The following is a 7,535-nucleotide window of genomic DNA, read 5'->3' as shown; positions in this document are numbered from 1 at the left end:
CCAAACTGTGGAAGGAACCAAGATGCCCTTCAACAGATGAATGGATAAAGAAGATGTGGTCAATATATACAGTCGAATATTACTCAGCCAACAGAAAGCATGAATACCCACCATTTGTATCAACATGGATAGAACTGGAGGGAATTATGTGAAGTGAAATAAGCAGATAAAAACAGTTATCATATGGTTTCACTCGTATGTGGAACATAAGAAATAGGACGGAGGACTACAGGGGAAGGGAGGGAAAATTGAATGGTAAGAAATCAGAGAGGGAGGAAAAACCATGAAAGACTTTGGACTTTGGGAAACAAAATGAGGGTTACTGAAGGGAAGGACATAGGGGGATGGAGTAACAGGGTGATGAATATTAAGGAGGGCACATGTGGTGATGGGCACTGGGTGTCATATGCAACTAATGAATTGTTGAACAGTACGTCAAAAACTAATGATGTATTATAAGTCAGCTAATTGAACATAATAAAAAAAGGAGTACAGTTTTATATCTTTCAGACACTGAAGAGAGACTAAGAGTTTTCTTTCTCAATTAAATAAAAAAATTTTAAGAAAAGAATGCATTATTGGTCTAGATTGGAACAGTCACTTGCAGCTAGGATTAATCTAGTTTGTACCAGTGTCCTCCCCTGGCCCAATCAACTGTGACAAGAACACAGCGAGAGATTTGGGAAGGGGAGGTGGTGATGGAATAACACAACAGATTGCAAAGTAACCATGTAGATGAGAGTCAGCTCTAGAAGAGGTAGACGGTATGCTGGAATATCTCATATAAATCCCATTACTTTACAGACAAGTAAGCAAAGAGATCAATTTCTTTATTTTAGCTTATATGACAAACTGGCAAAACAGCCAGAACTCAACAAATGAAAATAAAAATATAAATATTGATTGCTTTGGCCATAAGTGGATTAAGTGTTATATATACATATTTACATTTAATATAATCACCTGAAAAAACCACTTCAGTTTTCAGTGAGAAAAGTGAGTTTCAGAGATTAAGTAAATTTTCTAAGGCTACACTGCTATTTAGCATCAGAGCCAGCATTTATACACAGGTCTGTCAGATTTCAAAACCTGTGCTCTTTAAAAATAATAATACTAACAACTAGGTTGTTTTTGTAAAATGGATATGTGCTTATTATAAAGAGTCACATTGAGCTAGGTTAACACACAATGAATAAACACCCAAATTCTTCCACCTAGAATTTAACATCATTAACAAAGAGTATCTTTCACATATCACTAAGAGTAAATAGATCAGCAAAATATCTTTTACAAAAAGGACACATCTAAAGACGTATCTTATTTTTTTAATGGTTTATATTAAATAGATGGAGAGAGAGTAGGGACAGAGGCAGAAGGAGAGAGAGAATTCCCAAGCAGACTCCATGCAGAGCAGAGAGCTCAATGTGGGGCTGATCTCTGAACCTTGAGATCATGACCTGAGCTGAAACGAAGAGTCAGCTGCTGAATGGACTGCATCATCCAGGCACTCTTGATGAATCTTATTTTTAAATAAAAACAGAACATTTCATTTTACTTGAATTTAAATGAAAAGAAATTATAGCAAAGAACTGCTGAATCTTTTTTTTTTTTTACTACAACAGAACCCCTTTATTACAATTATGAAATGTACAAAAAGATTGGGATTTTTTTTTTTTAAAGATTTTGTTTATTTGGAGGAGAGAGAAAGAGCACAAGCAGGGGGAGTGGCAGGGGGGAGAGAGAGAAATAGATTGCCCACTGAGCATGGAGCCTGATGCCAGGCCTTGAGATCATGACCTGAGCTGAAGTTAGATGCTTAACTGACTGAGCCACCCAGGCACCCTTGAGGTTGGAATGTTTTTAAAAGTCAAGCAGAGAGAGTCAATTATCATATGGTCTCACTTATTTGTGGAGCATAAGAAATAACATGGAGGACATGGGGAGATGGAGAGGAGAAGGGAGTTGGGGGAAATAGGAGGGGGAGATGAACCATGAGAGACTATGAACTCTGAAAAACCACCTGAGGGTTTTGAAGGGGTGGAGGGTGGGAAGTTGGGTGAGCCTGGTGGTGGGTATTATGGAGGGCATGTATTGCATGGAGCACTGGGTGTGGTGCATAAACAATGAATTCTGGTACACTGAAAATAAATTAAAAAAAAAATTAAAAATTATAAAAAAATGAAATGAAAGAAACTATGTTTCAAATTTTGACAGTATTGACTTCTTGCTCTAAAAATAAAGAAATTGGTACACTAATACTTCCCTATAAAATGACCTCTTAACCTCATAATTTTGGTGAGTTCTGTTAATTTTACATTTTCAAGACTTGAGCTTGTTTTCTGTTCTGTAGCCATAATCATGCTTGTTTATTCTTAGATCTGCATTTACAAAGATACAAGCAAGCTTATCCAAGCTTATCACAGTGTCCTTCACCAAAATTTTCAGTTGCTGATTTTTTTAATTTTGTTTTTCATATCTTGGTTTGCTTTATTTCATCATCAAATAGTTACTGTTCTCCAAGAATAGCTCATATGAGCTATATTCCTAGAGAATGCCTTCTGCCTTTGATTTTGGTTCCCAACAGGTTCTAAGATTCTGTTCCTAGTACATTTTTGAGGCTTACTGAACCTGTAGTTTAATGTCTTTTATCAGTTTTGGAATATTCTCAGCCTTTCTCTCTTCAAATGACTTCTACTCCTTTTTTTGTCTTCCTCTTTTCTCCTTTTGGGATTCCAGTTACACATGAATTAGACATTTATTGTAACTCCTGTGTCATAGTTTTTGTATTTTCTTTTGTCTCTCCATGCATTATTCTGGATATTTCCTTCTGAAATACCTTCCAGTTCATGATTTATCTTTAGCTGGGTATTATCTGCTCTTTTTAGTTAATCAACCGAGTTCTTAAGTTTGAGAACTACATCTTTAAGGTGTATATTTTCAGTAATTTTTTATTTCCTTCAGCATATTGATAGCATTTGTCTGCATATCCCACGAATACTTTTATCTGTATTATTCTTCCGCTTTTAAAAATCATCCCTTGTGCGGCACCTGGGTGGCTCAGTCAGTCAAGTGTCTCCCTTCGCCTCAGGTCATAATTTCAGCATTCTGGGTCAAGGCCCATTCTGGGCTCTCTGCTCAGTGGGCGCCTGCTGCTCCCTCCCATTACCAATCCCTGTGCTTGTACTTTCTGTGAAATACATAAATAAAGCCTTTTTAAAAAAGTCATGCCTTGTCTCTTCATGACTGGTTATTTTCTGGTTCAGTAATGGACATTGAATATGAAAAATTATAAAAGTGATTTGGGTGCAAGATTCCCCCCCCCCACCCCCAGAGTATTTAAAATTGCTTTGGTCAAGTTTAGGAAGTCTAGCATCTAGGATCGATTTAATCCAATTTCAAGGACTAAGATGACTTGAAACTGAGTTTTAGTTCTTAATCAAGATCCAATTCAATTCAAGTTCACCTGTACTCCTCATAAGACTGTCAAATGTTCTGTTCCCTTTCTCAGCTGCCTCTTCTGGAATTGGCAACTGGAAGTTACAAATTCTGGGGTAACCTCTTTGAGTTTCCTTCTTCTCCCAGATATTTTTCACTGCCTTACTAGCTTTCCAGTGTTTTCAAATAGGTATCTTATTTAAAAATAAAAACAAGAACACTTTTTCTAGATTTCCTAATTATTCTTAGTGAGATGGTTATTCTAAGTTATTGTCCGCCATTACCAAAGCTGAAGTCCTGATTAGTAAAAACTCTGATGTCAATTTTAACATCCAGGAAGACTCCAATCTCTGTTCCTCCCACTGTTATCTTGGTAAGATACCCAACTCTCATCTGTTCCACAGATGATCATGACGTGATTTCATAGTACTGCCTTCAATAAATGTAGTCATTCATTCAGACTACCTACACCATGAGAATAAATCCCATTAGACATGGTCTGGCTTGATGGGACAGAGGAAGAGAATCTAGTGAAGGAATCAGAGTGTGAGAGAAATAAGGCTATAGAAGAAGTGATTTTGAAGAATGCAATGGAGAACACGTTTTTATGGAAGCACAGATCAATATTATCAAACACTGCGGAGACAAAGTAAGTCAAAAGGGAGATTAGGATATTGAGTCTGGTAATAAGAGGTCATCATTGTGCTTACTTCAGCAACACATACACTAAAATTGAAATGATACAGATGAGATAACCATGGCTCCTGTGCAAGGATGACATGTAAATTTGTGAAATGTTCATTAAAAAAAAAAATTGACACCACCAGTAATCCTCGAGAATGGTTAATATAGACAGTTATGGATTGGAAAAATGAAAGACAGGTGAAGAATTGGGAGGTAGCGTAGACTTTAAGAAGGCAAGTAATGAGGGGTGCCTGAGTGGCTCAGTGGGTTGGGCCGCTGCCTTCGGCTCAGGTCATGATCTCAGGGTTTTGGGATCGAGCCCCGCATCGGGCTCTCTGCTCAGCAGGGAGCCTGCTTCCTCCTCTCTGCCTGCCTCTCGGCCTGCTTGTGATCTCTGTCAAATAAATAAATAAAATCTTAAAAAAAAAAAAGGCAAGTAATGAAACAAAACAGAATGATGAGTGCAGTATTTTGGTAAGGAAAACAGAGTCAGGGAGAGATTTTAGCCCTTGTTGGACCTTTTTTTTTTTTTTTTAAGATTTTCTTTATTTATTTGATAGAGAGAGCACAGCAGAGGGAGCAGTAGGCAGAAGGAGAAGGAGAAGCAGGCTTCTGGCTGAGCAGTGAGCCCAACATGAGGCTTGATCCCAGGACACCCAAGTCCTTGTTTGCTTTTAGCTTAGGGCACTTTTGAGTATGTTTATAGACTGAAGGAAAGATACTAGGGGGAACAGATTAAAGACTGGAGGGATAAGCAAAATTACTTGATCTAAGTCCCAGATAAAATAGAAAAGGAGCAAGTTTAATCTCTCCACTGAGATGTAGGAGTACAAAATAGAGATAAAGGACGAGATTTATAAGTGCCAAGATGAAGATAAGGAGGTGGGAATTACAAGGATTCAGATCTGTAGTACCTGTTTCTATGGTGCTGTAAAAAAGTTCATCAACTCATTCTTAGTATAAACAGTTCCCTTACCTTTCTCTAGTTATTTTCCCTTTAACATCTATAACACACATATTTAGTCCTTCTTATTGACTTTAAAGTGCAAAAGTAAGAAACTTTTTTTTATATTCCTATAGCAATCTTCTATCTCTTATTTCACAAAGTACTCATTTCTTTTCCCCCCTCAAAAGAATCTTAATATAAGGACCATGTAGATTGGCTACTTGCTGATATGGAAGCATAGGAGGACAAATACTTTCTCCAACATAAATGAAGAGCAAAAACTTTAGCAACTGGTTCTTTTTTTCCCCCATTTTGCTTTCTTATAGGTGGGAGCTCCAAAAGAGCAGTAACTGTGTTTTATATACCATGTCAATATATTCTAAACACTGGGGGTATTAAATAAATAATAAATGGGGATAAATTTTCCAAATAATATAGCTGACTATAACCCAGTCACAACTGCTGCTAGTAATGCAGAGGCTGAGCTTGAAATTACCATGAATAAAGCATACATATCCTTAATCATGATGTCCAGAAATTGAGTTACATTTTGGTAATTACAACTTTCAGTTAACTCATAAATATTTATTATTTTCTATTTGATTCATAGCAAACTGATGAGAAAATACCAGTATTATCTTCATCTTAAAGTGAAATAAATGAGGATTTAAGAGATTAAAGAGCATGCCCAAGTTTATATATATCCAACTAATATATGCAGACCTGGAATTCAAACATGTTTTTCTGAGTCCAAAGCCAATGGTGTAATTTACAAAGTTAAACAGCTCCTCCTCAATTTAGCACCTATAAGAGTTGGATGATAACATTTTTCCTTGTGAGAGAATAAGGAATCATACTCTTTGATAGTTTCACAATGCAAATTTTCACCCTGTGCAAGGCAGACAAGTATATTGTCCAAAGCATAAGGATGGAGTTTAATGGACAGAAGTAATTATTCAAGAATGAGAAATGGAGCCTATCTTATTTTTTGATTTCACCTTTGTATTTTAGTGCCAGGGCAATGATGTATTTTAATAGGGCATAAGCTAATAATGGTAGAAAACTTGTTCAGTATTTAAGGTAAAGAACTGCTTAAGGAAATATGACATTACCAAAGAGGCAACCTTCTACTTAGCATATCAGAGCATTAAATTTTATTTATTTTATAGTCCAACAATTTTGGTAGATTATATAAGAAAAGAATGAGGCTGCCCAAAGAGTCTGTGAAGAATTTTAAGGTCCATCTAAATAACAGGCATTATGAACTATCACCACTGAATCTTAAATAATTAATTCCATTGAATTTTTTTCAATGGTTTGAGAATGGTTTGGGAAATTTATGCTATAAAATTTATGCTATAACCAGACTTAGAAAAAATAATTTATATTTAAACTTTCTCTTAGTATTTCTGCAGATCATGCTGTGTGTTACCAAACATTAGTTGGAAATAGTAGCTATAAACAGATGAAATTTGAGAAAATAATATAAAAATAGTTATGCTTGTTATACAATCCAGCCTCTTTAGAATATGATGCTGATTTTTTTACAAACCATGCTTCATTCAACATCGAACATATGGCATTGTGGTTCTGAGAAAAATGTATCTCTGATCAAGATTTCTATCACTAAATTTATATTTATGAGGCACTTCAAAAAAATTCTCTTTTATTCTTTAATACTTACCCCTATTATAGAATGTTGCATACACACAACTAATCTATTAGATTAATACAGCAATCACAAAAACTCAATAGAAAAGAAGCTTAATTAAAATAATTACACAATTTTGACCATAAGCAATTTTAGTTAATTCTTATCCATTACAACGATTCTAACAGGTAGGTCTTAGTTTGTGAGATTACATGCTAATATTGCCTCGTATTTCTTTTTCTACAGTGAATCGGAAACATAAAGCCACCTCAGCTGGTATAAGAAATTCATATAGCAATGTGAACAGAGAAAGGGAAAGGGAGTTTAAAAACAAGAAGAACAAATCAAATGCTTCATTTTTAATGTTATTCTTTTACTATATAAGCAAAGCAAATATGTTTAGGCCAGGATCTCACTGAGGGGAACTGTTAGAGTAAACTAAATAGTCTATAAACATGGGCAAATGGCTCTAAATAAATCTAAAATATACAGTTTTTAAAAAATAAAAAGAATATCCGGGGCACCTGGGTTGCTCAGTGGGTTAAGCCTCTGCCTTCGGCTCAGGTCATGATCCCAGGGTCCTGGGGTCAAGCCCTACATAGGACTCTCTGCTCTGCAGGGAGCCTGCTTCCTCCTCTCTCTCTCTCTGCCTGCCTCTCTGCCTACTTGTGATCGATGTCAAATAAATAAATAAATAAAATCTTTTAAAAAAATAAAAGAAATAAAAAGAATATCCAGTAAAGGATTTATACCCCAAATATATAAAGAATTTACTACAATTCCATACTGACACAAATAATCCAATTAAGAAACGGGCAT

General features: G+C 35.7%; 1 non-coding gene across 1 annotated transcript; it reads left to right on the top strand.

Moving 5' to 3' along the window:
* Positions 1-4,137: 4,137 nt before the first annotated feature.
* LOC125080239 (U6 spliceosomal RNA) lies at positions 4,138-4,244 on the top strand. The gene has a single exon (XR_007121268.1). It is a non-coding gene; the product is annotated as a U6 spliceosomal RNA (small nuclear RNA).
* The last annotated feature ends 3,291 nt before the right edge of the window (positions 4,245-7,535 follow it).

Source organism: Lutra lutra, chromosome 10, assembly GCF_902655055.1.
Source record: "Lutra lutra chromosome 10, mLutLut1.2, whole genome shotgun sequence".
NCBI classification, from domain to species: domain Eukaryota; kingdom Metazoa; phylum Chordata; class Mammalia; order Carnivora; family Mustelidae; genus Lutra; species Lutra lutra.
Note: the sequence above shows the minus strand (reverse complement) of the source record. Positions and strands in the feature narration are given on the sequence as shown.